General features: G+C 43.9%; 1 long non-coding RNA gene across 1 annotated transcript; it reads right to left on the minus strand.

The window, feature by feature from the left end:
* Positions 1-13,443: 13,443 nt before the first annotated feature.
* Positions 13,444-14,833, minus strand: LOC109943058 (uncharacterized). Its single transcript, XR_002265674.1, has 2 exons — positions 14,614-14,833; positions 13,444-13,826 (listed from the first exon to the last, which is right to left on the minus strand). It is a non-coding gene; the product is annotated as an uncharacterized lncRNA (long non-coding RNA).
* Positions 14,834-15,490: the final 657 nt, after the last annotated feature.

Genomic DNA, 15,490 nt, shown 5'->3' on the forward strand with positions numbered 1-15,490 from the left:
AAAATTTATTTAATTTAACTAAATAAAATATAAATATAAATCAATCTCTACTCCTTTAAAACACGAGTTTTCGTTTGTGCGTCACACACGAAAAGTGTAGATCTAATTTTCTACTATGTGTCTCGCCTAACAACAAGATAAGTCTTACTTATTGCATACGTAATTAACCACGAACGCTTCGTCCTCGTTGTTGGCGTTGTATATTAACTCTCGACCTCCCATCTCTGCCTCTCTCACTCAAATTTCCCACATTCTTACGTACCCACCACGAGTGCTTCATCGTCCTCGTTATTGGCGTCGTGTATTAACCATCAACCTCTCATTTCTTACCCCATCTCCGTCTTCCTCACCTAGATTTTCTAGATTTTTTCATACCACCATAGAAGACATCGAGCAAACCATCCTACTGGCCTCAGACTCACCAGCCACCACTGCCGTGCCCCAAATGCGGTGTCGCCTTTATCTTCTACTGTCGGTAGATGTCTCGAACCGATGTCGTGACTCTCTGTTGTCATGCGCGTCTGTAGTTACACTACAGTAGCTACAGTCATTTTCGGCGGCTAGATGCTACCGAAAATAGACTCTATTTTCGGCGGCTTCTGGCCGCCAAAAAAATTAGCCAAAAATTAAGGTTAATTTTCAGCAGCCAGAGCGCGGTCGCCGAAAATAAGCTCTAGCCCACAAGCCACCGAAAACGACCGCCGAAATTCTCACATGGTTATTTTCGGCGGCCCGCATGTGGCCGCCAAAAATTAGCAATTTTAGAGAAAAAAATATGAAAGAAATGCAAAAAACAGCCATTTCAACAACAATATAATCACAATAATACGACAGAAACATTAATACCAGAATTATACACATTTAACATAAAATATCATAATTCTTCACAAATACCACCAGAGTTCACAATTCTTCACAAACACATCACATAGTCCATTACAACATAATACAAACTCACATTTCACTACAAGAGTCAAATCATCATATATCAGGGTCGTTTGAGTTGTGACCACTACTCCAGAAGCGAACAATTCGTTAATGAAGTTGTTTAACTGGTTTGGATTCTAAAGAAAAAAGAAGACATTAATAACTACAGTGTTTACATGACCACTATTCAAACGGATTGTTTGTCAAACTAACCTCTCCTGTAGTAGCTCCCTCCCCTGCATAAGCTCCTCCTGGTGGTGCTGGTATCATCGGTGGTGGCGTGTTGTGGCCTATAACCCCGGATCTCTACAAAATCAAGTTTAGTCAAGATTTGAAAGGTTAATACAAATGAGAAGTCTAAACTAAATTGAAGCAACTGAGGTGGAGGTGGCGGAGCATATAATCCCCACTAAGGCATCGGCAGATGAAATTGAGGGAAAACGAATGGTTGCTGCTGTCCCTGCTCTGGAAACCAAGACGGTTACAAATACAATATATTAGTTATAAGACAAATAACGATCGTGTCGAGAATAAATAAGACACTCAAGTTCATTTCTTGTTGCTGAAAGGGAAATGTACCCTTGGGACATTTCCATAAGATTTTGGTGATTAAGTGCTCCACACAAATGCTTTGAGTAATATTTGTGCCAAAGACTCAAGAAGTGAAAATCAAGAGTAAAGGTATGTTTCTAAGACTTAGTACATTGTTTTGGAGACTAATGAATTGTGTCTAAGTGCTAGAAACAGGAAAAGACCAATTTGGAAAAGACTTGGCTGAGCAGCCAAGACTCTGCGCAGTCTGGGTGCACCGGACTGTCCGGTGGTGCATCGGACAGTGTCCGGTGCGCCAGGCTGGCGTCTGTCAACTAGCTGCTCTCGGGATTTCGTTGGCGGCGTACGGCTAAAATTCACCAGACTGTCCGGTGTGCACCGGACTGTCCGGTGAGCCAACAGTCGACCGGGCCAACGGTCGGCCGCGTAATCCGTGCGCGACGCGTGGCAGAGCCAACGGTCAGAAAGGGGCACCGGACTGTCCGGTGTGCACCGGACAGTGTTCGGTGCGCCAACAGCTCTGAATCTCCAACGGTCGGCTTCGCCAAAGAAGGAAAGAAATCCGCACCGGACAGTGTCCGGTGGTGCACCGGACTGTCCGGTGCGCCAGGCGACAGAAGACAAAAATTGCCTTCCTGGAATGCTCTCAACGGCTCCTAGCTGCCTTGGGGCTATAAAAGGGACCCCTATGTGCATGGAGGAGTACACCCAAGCATTCTCTAAGCATTCCTAAGCACCAAGACTCCAATTCCGCGCATTCGATTCTTTATGATAGCAACTAGCGCTCCATTTGAGTAGAAAACTCTTTGAGTTGTGTTGAGAGCTCGTGTTGTGACTTGTGTGCGTGTGTTGCTCTGATTTTGTGTCTTGTGTGCGTTGCTCATCCCATCCTTACTTCCGTGCTTCTTTGTGAACATCTTTGTAAGAGCGAGAGGCTCCAAGTTGTGGAGATTCCTCGCAAGCGGGATATAGTAAAGTGAAAGCAAAACACTGTGGTATTCAAGTGGGTCTTTGGACCGCTTGAAAGGGGTTGAGTGCAACCCTCGTCCGTTGGGACGCCACAACATGGAGTAGGCAAGTGTTGGACTTGGCCGAACCACGGGATAAACCACTGTGCCATCTCTGTGTTGATATTCTTGTGGTTATCATGTTGTGCAAGAACTCTTCTCTAGCCACTTGGCTTTATTGTGCTAACTCTTAATCAAGTTTTGTGGATTAAGTCTCAAGTTTTACAGGATCACCTATTCACCCCCTCTAGGTGCTCTCAATTGGTATCGGAGCCGCTCTCTTTAAGAAAGGGACTAATCGCCCGAAGAGATGGATCTTAAGGGCAAGGGGGTGGTGGTCAATGAGAAGGAGAAGGAGTCCTTCCTCAATGATCCAAAGGATGACAAGCCTACTGACTCAGGCTCGGGCCACAAAAGAAAAGACGGGAGGAAGAAGAAAACAAGGCGCATCAAGGAGATAGTCTACTACGACAGCGATGAATCTTCCTCTTCCCAAAAGGACGACGACAACGACTACGAGAAAAAGAAGACGGTTAATTCAAACTTTTCCTTTGAGTATTCTCGTATTCTGCAAAGTTCTAATGCTCATTTGCTTTCCATTCCCCTCGGTAACCCCCCCCCCCCCCACTTTGATGGAGAGGACTACAGATTTTGGAGTCACAAAATGCGTAGCCACTTGTTCTCTCTCCATCCAAGTATATGGGAGATAGTAGAAAATGGAATGCACTTCGATAGTACGGATAGTCCCATGTTCATTAATGAGCAAATTCACAAAAATGCACAAGCTACTACTGTTCTTCTAGCTTCATTGTGCAGGGATGAATACCATAAGGTGAGCGGCTTGGATAACGCCAAGCAGATTTGGGACACTCTCAAAATCTCACATGAGGGGAACGACGTCACCATGCTCACCAAGATGGAGTTGGTGGAGGGCGAACTTGGGAGATTCGCAATGATCAGGGGCGAGGAGCCAACCCAAACGTACAACCGGCTCAAGACCCTCGTCAACAAAATAAGGAGCTATGGAAGCACACAATGGATGGACCACGACGTCATCCGCCTAATGCTAAGGTCTTTTACTGTCCTTGATCCACATCTTGTGAACAATATTCGTGAGAATCCTAGGTACACCAAGATGACGCCCGAGGAGATACTTTGAAAGTTCGTAACGGGCGGATGATAATCAAGGAGGCTAGATACGTTGATGATGCGTTGAATGGCCCAATCCAAGAGCCTCAAACCATTGCTCTCAAAGCAACGAGGAGCAAGGAGGCGCTACCTAGCAAGGTGGCACAAGTTGAGGCGGTCGGGCTTAATGATGAAGAAATGGCCCTCATCATTAAGCGTTTCAAGACGGCGCTAAGGGGTCGCAAGGATCATCCCAACAAGACCAAGACGAAGGGGAAGCGCTCATGCTTCAAATGTGGTAAGATTGGTCATTTTATCGCTAATTGTCCCGATAATGATAGTGACCAGGAACAAGGGAACAAGAGGGAAAAGAAGAAGGCTTACAAGAAGGTTAAGGGCGAGGCACACCTTGGAAAGGAGTGGGACTCGGATTGTTCGTCGTCCGACTCAGACAACGAAGGACTCGCCGCCACCGCCTTCAACAAGTCGGCCCTCTTCCCCAACGAGCATCACACCTGCCTCATGGCAAGGGAAAAGAAGGTAAGCACTCATAATACTAGTACTTACGCTTCTTCAAGTGATGAAGAATCTAGCAATGATGAAATAGACTATTCATGTTTATTCAAGGGCCTAGATAGAACTAAGGTTGATAAGATTAATGAATTAATTGATGCCTTGAATGATAAAAATAGGTTATTAGAAAAGCAAGAGGATCTTTTGTATGAAGAACATGATAAGTTTGTAGAGGCACAAAAATCCCTTGCTTTGGAAATTAAAAGGAATGAAATGCTTTCTTGTGAATTGTCTACATGTCGTGACTCTATTTCTAGCTTAAAGAGCATAAATGATGATTTGAGTGCTAAGTTAGAAATAGCTAATAAATCAACATCTTGTGTTGAACATGTTTTAGTTTGCAATAGGTGTAAAGATTTTAATGTTGATGCTTGTAGAGAACACCTAGTTTCAATTTCTAAATTGAATGATGAAGTGGCTAATCTTAATGCCCAACTTAAGACTAGCAAAAGTGAATTTGACAAACTAAAATTTGCAAGGGATGCCTACACGATTGGTAGACACCCCTCAATTAAGGATGGTCTTGGCTTCAAGAGGGAAGTCAAGAACTTAACAAGTCATAAGGCTTCTATCTCCGCCAAGGAGAAAGGGAAGGCCCCTATGGCTAGTAATGCTCAAAAGAACCATGCTTTCATGTATCATGATAGGAGACATTCTAGGAACGTTTATAGAAGTTATGATGCTTTTGATTCTCATGCCATGATTGCTTCTAGTTCTTCTATTATGCATGATAGAAATTTGGCTAGGATAAATGTTGTTCATCATATGCCTAGAAGAAATATTGTTCATGTTCCTAGGAAAGTAATGAATAAACCTTCTACAATTTATTATGCTTGCAATGCTTCCTTTGCTATTTGTAGAAAGGATAAGAAGGTAATTGCTAGGAAATTAGGGGCCAAATGTAAGGGAGACAAGACTTGCATTTGGGTCCCTAAGACTATTGTAACTAACCTTGTAGGACCCAACATGAGTTGGGTACCTAAGACCCAAGCCTAAATTTGCCTTGCAGGTTTATGCATCCGGGGGCTCGAGCTGGATTATCGACAGCGGATGCACAAACCACATGATGGGGGAAAAGAGGATGTTCTCTTCCTACGTCAAGAACAAGGATCCCCAAGATTCAATCATATTCGGTGATGGGAACCAAGGCAAGGTGAAAGGGTTAGGAAAAATTGCTATTTCATCCGAGCACTCTATTTCTAATGTGTTCTTAGTTGAGTCGCTTGGATATAACTTGTTGTCTATGAGTCAACTTTGTAATATGGGATATAATTGCTTAATCACAAATGTAGACGTGTCTGTCTTTAGAAAAAGTGATGGTTCATTAGCTTTTAAGGGTGTACTAGACGGCAAACTTTATTTAGTTGATTTTGCAAAAGAGGAGGTCGGTCTAGATGCATGCTTAATTGCTAAGACTACATGGGCTGGCTGTGGCATCGTCGTTTAGCACATGTGGGGATGAAGAACCTTCACAAGCTTCTAAAGGGAGAACATGTAATAGGTCTAACAAATGTTACTTTCGAAAAGGATAGACCTTGTGCAGCTTGTCAAGCAGGTAAACAGGTGGGAAGCTCTCATCATGCAAAAAATGTGATGACCACATCAAGACCTTTGGAGTTGCTTCATACGGACCTCTTCGGACCCGTCGCCTATCTAAGCATAGGAGGAAGTAAGTATGGTCTTGTTATAGTTGATGATTTTTCCCGCTTCACTTGGGTATTCTTTTTGCAGGATAAATCTGAAACCCAAGGGACCCTCAAGCGCTTCCTAAGGAGAGCTCAAAATGAGTTTGAGCTCAAGGTGAAGAAGATAAGGAGCGACAACGGGTCCGAGTTCAAGAACCTTCAAGTGGAGGAGTACCTTGAGGAGGAAGGAATCAAGCACGAGTTCTCCACTCCCTACACACCACAGCAAAATGGTGTGGTAGAGAGGAAGAACAGGACGCTCATTGACATGGCAAGGACGATGCTTGGTGAATTCAAGACGCCCGAACGGTTTTGGACGGAAGCCGTGAGCACGGCTTGTCACGCCATAAACCGGGTCTACCTTCATCGCCTCCTCAAGAAGACTTCATATGAGCTTCTAACCGGTAACAAACCCAATGTGTCTTACTTTCGTGTATTTGGGAGCAAATGTTACATTCTAGTGAAGAAAGGTAGGAATTCTAAGTTTGCTCCCAAAGCTGTAGAAGGGTTTTTGTTAGGTTATGACTCAAATACAAAGGCGTATAGGGTCTTCAACAAATCATCGGGTTTGGTTGAAGTCTCTAGCGACGTTGTATTTGATGAGACTAATGGCTCTCCAAGAGAGCAAGTTGTTGATCTTGATGATGTAGATGAAGAAGATGTTCCGACGGCCGCAATACGCACCATGGCGATTGGTGATGTACGACCACAGGAACAAAAGGAGCAAGATCAACCTTCTTCCTCAACAATGGTGCATCCCCCAACTCAAGACGATGAACAGGTTCATCAAGAAGAGGCGTGTGATCAAGGGGGAGCACAAGATGTTCATGTGATAGAGGAAGAAGCGCAACCGGCACCTCCAACCCAAGTTCGAGCGACGATTCAAAGGGATCATCCCGTCGACCAGATTTTGGGTGATATTAGCAAGGGAGTAACTACTCGCTCTAGATTAGTTAATTTTTGTGAGCATTACTCTTTTGTCTCTTCTATTGACCTTTCAGGGTAGAAGAGGCCTTGCTAGATCCAGACTGGGTGTTGGCCATGCAGGAAGAGCTCAATAACTTCAAAAAAATGAAGTTTGGACGCTGGTGCCTCGTCCCAAGCAAAATGTTGTGGGAACCAAGTGGGTGTTCCGCAACAAACAGGACGAGCACGGGGTGGTGACGAGGAACAAGGCTCGACTTGTGGCAAAAGGTTGTGCCCAAGTCGCAGGTTTGGACTTTGAGGAGACATTTGCTCCTGTGGCTAGGCTAGAGTCCATTCGTATTTTGCTAGCATATGTCGCTCACCATTCTTTCAGGTTGTTCCAAATGGATGTGAAGAGCGCTTTCCTCAATGGGCCAATCAAGGAGGAGGTGTACGTGGAGCAACCCCCTGGCTTCGAGGATGAACGGTACCCCGACCACGTATGTAAGCTCTCTAAGGCGCTCTATGGACTTATGCAAGCCCCAAGAGCATGGTATGAATGCCTTAGAAACTTTTTAATTGCTAATGCTTTCAAGGTTGGGAAAGCCGATCCGACTTTATTCACTAAGACTTGTAATGGTGATTTATTTGTGTGCCAAATTTATGTCGATGACATAATATTTGGTTCTACTAACCAAAAGTCGTGTGAAGAGTTTAGCAGAGTGATGACTCAAAAATTCGAGATGCCGATGATGGGCGAGTTAAGCTATTTCCTTGGGTTCCAAGTGAAGCAACTCAAGGATGGGACCTTCATCTCCCAAACGAAGTACACGCAAGACTTGATCAAGCGGTTTGGGATGAAGGACGCCAAGCCCGCAAAGACTCCAATGGGAACCGACGGACACATCGACCTCAACAAAGGAGGTAAGTCCGTTGATCAAAAGGCATACCGGTCTATGATAGGGTCCTTACTTTATTTATGCGCTAGTAGACCGGATATTATGCTCAGTGTATGCATGTGTGCTAGATTTCAATCCGATCCTAGGGAGTGTCACTTAGTGGCCGTGAAGCGAATTCTTAGATATTTAGTCGCTACGCCTTGCTTCGGGATCTGGTATCCAAAGGGGTCTACCTTTGACTTAATTGGATATTCAGACTCCGATTATGCTGGATGTAAGGTCGATAGGAAGAGTACATCGGGGACGTGCCAATTCTTAGGAAGGTCCCTGGTGTCGTGGAGTTCTAAGAAACAAACTTCTGTTGCCCTATCCACCGCTGAGGCCGAGTATGTTGCCGCAGGACAGTGTTGCGCGCAACTACTTTGGATGAGGCAAACCCTCAGGGACTTTGGCTACAATCTGAACAAAGTCCCACTCCTATGTGATAATGAGAGTGCTATCCGCATGGCGGATAATCCTGTTGAACACAGCCGCACAAAGCACATAGACATCCGGCATCACTTTTTGAGAGACCACCAGCAAAAGGGAGATATCGAAGTGTTTTATGTTAGCACCGAGAACCAGCTAGCCGATATCTTTACCAAGCCTCTAGATGAGTCGACCTTTTGCAGGCTGCGTAGTGAGATAAATGTCTTAGATTCACGGAACTTGGATTGATTTATAGCATACATGTGTATTATGCCTTGATCAAGTTCCTTAATGCATTTTGTTTATGGTGCTCGAGTTGTACAAGCACTCCCCAGACCTCACAAGTCCATTTGCAAGTGATGCACATATTTAGGGGGAGATGTGCTACAACTTGACCCTTTGAGACTAACTGTGTGCTTGAGTTTGCTTAATCTAGTCTCAAAGGAGGTTTGAAAGGGAAAAGGTGGACTTGGACCATGCAAGACTTCCACTGCACTCCGATGAAAGAGTAACTAATTCCAAGTTCATCTTTGTACTCTTATTGCCTTGTTACTCTTAGTTGAAGATTTTGGTAAGGCAATGGGGTTAAAGGGTCAAAATTGATCCCGTTTTGGTGCTTGACGCCAAAGGGGGAGAAAATAAGGCCAAAGCAATAAATGGATCAGCTACCACTTGAGAATTTTGAAAATAGTAGAATAGAGTTTTTGGTTTGTCAAAAATCTCTTATTGTCTCTTTTGTCAAAAGTTGGCCTCTTGTGGGGAGAATGGTTGTTATGAAAAAACAGGGGGTGTTTTTGAAATCGTTGATCAATTTCTCTTGGAACAACTCTCTTTATGTCTCAACAAGTGTGTTTGACTTAGAGATAGGAATTTGAGGTTGATTTGCAAAAACAAAACCAAGTGGTGGCAAAGAATGATCCAAATATGCCAAATTTGAATAAAAACAAATTTGTGTTCTTATTTGCATTGATGTTGCACTTCCTTTAGTTGCTTTTTGTTGTGTTGGCATTAATCACCAAAAAAGGGAGATTGAAAGGGAAATGTACCCTTGGGACATTTCCATAAGATTTTGGTGATTAAGTGCTCCACACAAATGCTTTGAGTAATATTTGTGTCAAAGACTCAAGAAGTGAAAATCAAGAGTAAAGGTATGTTTCTAAGACTTAGTACATTGTTTTGGAGACTAATGAATTGTATCTAAGTGCTAGAAACAGGAAAAGATCAATTTGGAAAAGACTTGGCTGAGCAGCCAAGACTCTGCGAAGTCTGGGTGCACCGGACAGTGTCCGGTGCGCCAGGCTGGCGTCTGTCAACTAGTTGCTCTCGGGATTTCGTCGGCGGCGTACGGCTAAAATTCACCGGACTGTCCGGTGTGCACCGGACTGTCCGGTGAGCCAACAGTCGACCGGGCCAACGGTCGGCCGCGTAATCCGTGCGCGACGCGTGGCAGAGCCAACGGTCAGAAGGGGGCACCGTACAGTGTCTTGTGCGCCAACAACTCTGAATCTCCAACGGTCGGCTTCGCCAAAGAAGGAAATAAATTCGCACCGGACTGTCCGGTGCGCCAGGCGACAGAAGGCAAAAATTGCCTTCCTGGAATGCTCTCAACGGCTCCTAGCTGCCTTGGGGCTATAAAAGGGACCCCTAGGCGCATGGAGGAGTACACCTAAGCATTCTCTAAGCATTCCTAAGCACCAAGACTCCAATTCCGCACATTCGATTCTTTGTGATAGCAACTACAGCTCCATTTGAGTAGAAAACTCTTTGAGTTGTGTTGAGAGCTCGTGTTGTGACTTGTGTGCGTGTGTTGCTCTGATTTTGTGTCTTGTGTGCGTTGCTCATCCCATCCTTACTTCCGTGCTTCTTTGTGAACATCTTTGTAAGAGCGAGAGGCTCCAAGTTGTGGAGATTCCTCGCAAGCGGGATATAGTAAAGTGAAAGCAAAACACTGTGCTATTCAAGTGGGTCTTTGGACCGCTTGAAAGGGGTTGAGTGCAACCCTCATCCGTTGGGACGCCACAACGTGGAGTAGGCAAGTGTTGGACTTGGCCGAACCACGGGATAAACCACTGTGCCATCTCTGTGTTGATATTCTTGTGGTTATCGTGTTGTGCAAGAACTCTTCTCTAGCCACTTGGCTTTATTGTGCTAACTCTTAATCAAGTTTTGTGGATTAAGTCTCAAGTTTTACAGGATCACCTATTCACCCCCCTCTAGGTGCTCTCAGTTGCGCCTGTGCGTTGTAAGCAACCATGTACTATGATTGTTGTTGGAGGAATGTCATTTGTTGTTGCCGCAGCTCTTCACGAAACCTTTCTTGTTGCTCCCTCATAGCGTCCTCCATGCTAGAGCGCCGACTACGGCTGCTACCACAACCCGCCAATGACGAAGAGCCGCCACGAGACCGCAACTCCGTCGAATCGATCACACAGGTAAACATAGAATATCTTGAAAACAAGAAAATTAGCTATTCGGTCATAATTTCAATATTATTGAAAAAATTCACAAGTTAATACCGTACATGTGCCTTTCCTCAAATAGAATGCACAACTTCAGCGTCGATGGTAGGCACTCCTCGCCAATCATAGTTTTCTCCATACTTCCTAACCATCTTCTGTCGTAAGTATCCTGTTATACAATATGAAGGTTCAACACACATGTAATTTATAGCGGGACGGAGCCGGACGAGTGCGGTGCGCCGTGACGAAGCAGGGGACGGAGCAGGCCTCGGTAGCGGGACGGCGGCGGGACCGCGATGACGCTAGCAACGTGGCGAGTAAGGGCGCGACGACATGAGATGTGAGAGAAGAGAGAAGGGAGGAGAAGAAATGAGGAGACGACGGTTTAAAAAGCCGAAGAGCCTTATTTTCAACGTGTGATATCCTGGCCCCTGGGATGGGATATCCTGGCTCAAGGCTTAATAGAATTAATAGAGTAATCATATCAACAAGGTGCATCTTCTTTTTCGGAGACCTATCTCGAAAGAACCTCCAGGTATAAGCGTGCTTGGCTTGGAGCAATTTGGGATGGGTGACCGATCGGGAAGTTTTCTCGGTGCGCATGAGTGAGGACAAAGTGCGCACAAAAGACTTGTGTTGGTCTGTGGGGACGATATATGATCCTAGAGAGCTGCCAGGAGTAAGTATCGTCGGTCCAGGGAAGCGTGTGTGGGTTAGGGGTTCGGGTATATGGCGCATGGCGCATGTGGGCCCGGAGTGGTCACATGGCATGGCATATGAGGACACTAGACACACAGACGTGGCTAAGATGGGAGGTTCCTGGATTGGGGTTGATCGACGAGGACGTCGGTCTTCTAAGGGGGGTGGATTGTGATATCCTGGCCCCTGGGATGAGATATCCTGGCCCAACGCTAATAGAATTAATAGAGTAATCATATCAACAAGGTTTATCTTCTTTTTCGGAAGCTTATCTCGAAAGAACCTTCAGGTTAAGCGTGCTTGGTTTGGAGCAATTTGGGATGGGTGACCGATCGGGAAGTTTTCTCGGGTGCGCATAAGTGAGGACAAAGTGCGCACAAAAGACTTATGTTGGTATGTGGGAACGATATATGATCTTAGAGAGTTGCCAGGAGTAAGTATCGCCGGTCCAGAGATTGAACGGGATGTTACACGGCGTCTAGAGCAAAAGCCATCGAAAATAGCTCGTCGAAAATAGTCTATTTTCGGCGGCCATAACGCGCCGCCGAAAATTAATCCTTATTTTTGGCGGTCGAGCCCTGACCGTCGAAAATAAAGGTGGCCGCCGAAATTAGTGTACAATATTATTGTGTTATATAATTATTATGCAAAAATATTTTATCGAATATTTATATGGTGACACTACGAGTTTTATATTAAAATCCAACAACAATGATGGGCACGGACTCCGGTTCGCGTGGGGACGTCGACGGCCCAGTTTGTCCTATTGGGCGACGGGGACGGGATCTCGCGAATCAGGGGCAAGTGGGAGCGCGGTGCAAGGCGGCTATCGGTTCCTGCTTGTCTGCTATCAGACTGTTAATTCTAACCGTCGTCTACGTGGAGTACGGCCCGGCTTCACGTTTTGCTTTTTCTTTCCTATTCCTAGCGAGGTTGATGGTTGTCTGCCGGGCTCCGTCAAGTAATAATAAGAAGCCTATTCCGCGTGTTCGATGTGACCGTACAGCTTTGAGAGAGAGATTGGTGAAAACCTCACAGAGCGCGCTCTGTACGGCATTAAGCAGGGACGTCAGTTTTCTACTCTTTATGGAACGTCAGAAGTTGGAAAATTTTGACAGGCACAGTAAGGCCCTGTTTAGTTTTTTAGTCACTAGACTAAATTTTAATAACTAAAGTTTAGTCACTAAAGTATCCCATTTAGTTCTAATAACTAAAAACCGGACTAAAGAGCATTAATTGCTATAAATAGTGTCTGTTTTACCCCTATTAATTTAATAAATGTTTGCTATAAGAAGAAAGTGGAGAAAACAAATACGATAAAAATACTACTTTAGCCACTTTTAGTCACCCTCTTGGTGACTAAAGAACTAAAATTTAGTCACTCCACTTTAGTCACCATGTTTACTTATTTAGAGACTAAAAATGACTAAACTTTAGTCACCCCAAACCAAACGGAGCCTAATTTTAACTGCCCTCCAGCTCAACATCACATTAATGATGTTGTGTACTACCTGTTAAAATTCTGAAAAAAAAGAACAACATGAATCCTTCTCTCTAAAAAAGTCGTGATGAAGTCTAAGGTCTTTTTCAATGAATAGTTCCATCGTCTAAGGCTATTATGTCAACATTTTTCTAAAAAAAACTGTACTCTATATTAATATCTTTCTTCAGCAAAATGCATGATATGCCATCATATTTGTCTATGTGTCTATGTGACATTCAATGAGAATGAAACTCCCAGTGAAAATGACCTAAGATGTTGTCTTAATCAATGAATACTTCCATAGGTTATTGTTTTTGGTACGAAGGAATACAAATCATGATTTGCCTTCCTGCCATTCTTTTCCCTCGAAGATGAAAAAAAGGGACAACTTTTTTTTCTCATACATGATCGTAGGATGTCCCAAGTAAAAGAGAAAATTAACACAAACATATGAAAGGCCATATAAACACGAAGCAGATAATGATGTAAACATAACGAAGGATACAAATAACCACTACATATGTAAATGACGGTTGACATAATAGTTGCCTTGAATCTCAACGAGTGTATGGATAAAGAGAACATTATTTATTTATTTCACTATCATTGTACCTTAAAGGTCCTCTCTGAGAGATGACACAACATATATGCGCTCGATAATAAAATGGTTGATCTCCATGGCAGTGGCTCTATTCATCTATTTATACGATCGAAGAACGGATACATATTTCTGTAAAAATTGCAACTTTACCCTCCTTGTTGTATGGTACCCTTTTGTGGTTGAAGGAAACCAATTTGGTAATTCTACACCCCTAACATGTCATGCATGACTTTTCCTCTCCCTAGGAATATCCTTCGGCTCCTTTCAGTGCATCATCGTCACCTTTGTTTCCTTCTTCGCCTCCTCATTACCTTCGTCTCTTCAAGTATGCCCTAGGTCCGATGCTTTTTGTCTTTCAACCTTCATTTTGACTATTGTCATGCCAAAGCACTTGAACAATGAACTTTGTTAGATGATACCTTCGGCTCAAGACCTTCTCCTAACCACAGAATATTATTCAAAGGGCCATATGTCAAAGGTCAAAAAACATCTTCCCTTGAGTTCATTATTAAAAACAAAGAATGCAAAATATGTAAATGTATAGGTCCATATGGCAGCAAATGTATCGTGTGTGACTCCTTGGTTCCTATGCTAGCTTTGTTATATATGGAGGCTTTGCCTACCATATGCCCCATGGTATTTACTGCTTGCACCTACACCCTATTGTCCTGAGCTCTGCCTCTGAAGTTTTTATGCTTCCATAGTGATTTCCACCATCGAAGCCTTCGTGAGCTTTGTTTGCAAGTTCCAGTCTCAAGCATTGATTAGGGAAAGCTTTAAACATGCATTGACTACACCAACCTCAATAAGACATGCCTCAAAGATCCATACCCTCTTACTCGTATAAGATCAGATAGTAGACTGCTTCTAGGTGTGAACTTTTATCTTTCTAAAATGCATACTCTGGTTTTAACCAGATTAATATGACTAGGAAGATAAGGAGATAACATCTTTTGTAACTCTTCTAGGCCTTTATGGCTTTGTGAATGTCTTATGGACTGAAAATGCCTTATCCATCTTTGTGGCAGCAATGCACATTACTTTATCCAACTTATGACTTGGTGGAGGAAGTGTTCCCGTGTGCCAAGTCGCCGATGCACTTGGCATCCTTGACCATCATTTGATGGCTTACAAACTTGCCAAGTACCTCCTCGTGCACCATCTTCTTGTACCTGGGATTTTCATGAATTAAGGAGACAAGAGTAGGACCTATAACAGTAAATGACCTTAACATTAGTTGGATGACTTCATGATCTGTCCACTTCTTGCTCCCATAATTGCGAACTTGATTCATCAAGGACTTGAGCCAAGCTTGTGGCCCTTCTCCTTTCTTCATGGCAAATCTTCCAAGTTCACCTTCGATGAGCTCCATCTTGGTGATTCTTGTCATGGAAAATCTTCCAAGTTCATCTTACAAATGCTTGGAGTGAACTCTTTATGCTCTTGGGTGAGTTGGTGTGTTGAGGTTGGCCGATTTTGGTGTCTATTTATAGCTCTAAGCCCACAGCTAGCCGTTGCAAGGAGCATGCACATATCTGATCTTGACTGGCACACTGGACTCCCAACAGTAATGTCGTCTCTGGGATCCTGACCGAGACTTTTCACTTTGAGCTGGCACCGAATCAGTATGGTCCACCACCAGACCACCACGTGTGAGCCGCCCATGAGGTAGCCATTGGAGATAAAGTAGCGGTTGGAGCCCAAGGCCCGGTGCACTACCTGACCATGGTCCATTGGTTTTTAGCTAAAAATATGAGAGTTGCTCCTTAGCTATAATTCAAGGTCTGGTGCATTGGACACGAGTCTGGTTCTCTAGGCATCCGAGGCCCTCTATAGTTGTCTCCGGTAAAGTGGTCCGCCAGACTAGTCCGGTGTAGCTCATATAATAGCTCTTGTCTTTTTCACTTGTTTTTTATCTAGAATATTGTCACTTAATCCAATATTATTATCATGACATAGACAAACATTTTGTGTCAATCCAACTATGTCTAAGTCTTGTACTTGATTTATTTGAATCTCTGACTTAATTTCTTGTACACACTTAACACACATGTTAGTCCATATTATTATGTTGGATATTAATCACCAAAACATTTTATAGAA

This window comes from Zea mays, chromosome 10, assembly GCF_902167145.1.
Source record: "Zea mays cultivar B73 chromosome 10, Zm-B73-REFERENCE-NAM-5.0, whole genome shotgun sequence".
Taxonomy (NCBI): Eukaryota; Viridiplantae; Streptophyta; class Magnoliopsida; order Poales; family Poaceae; genus Zea; species Zea mays.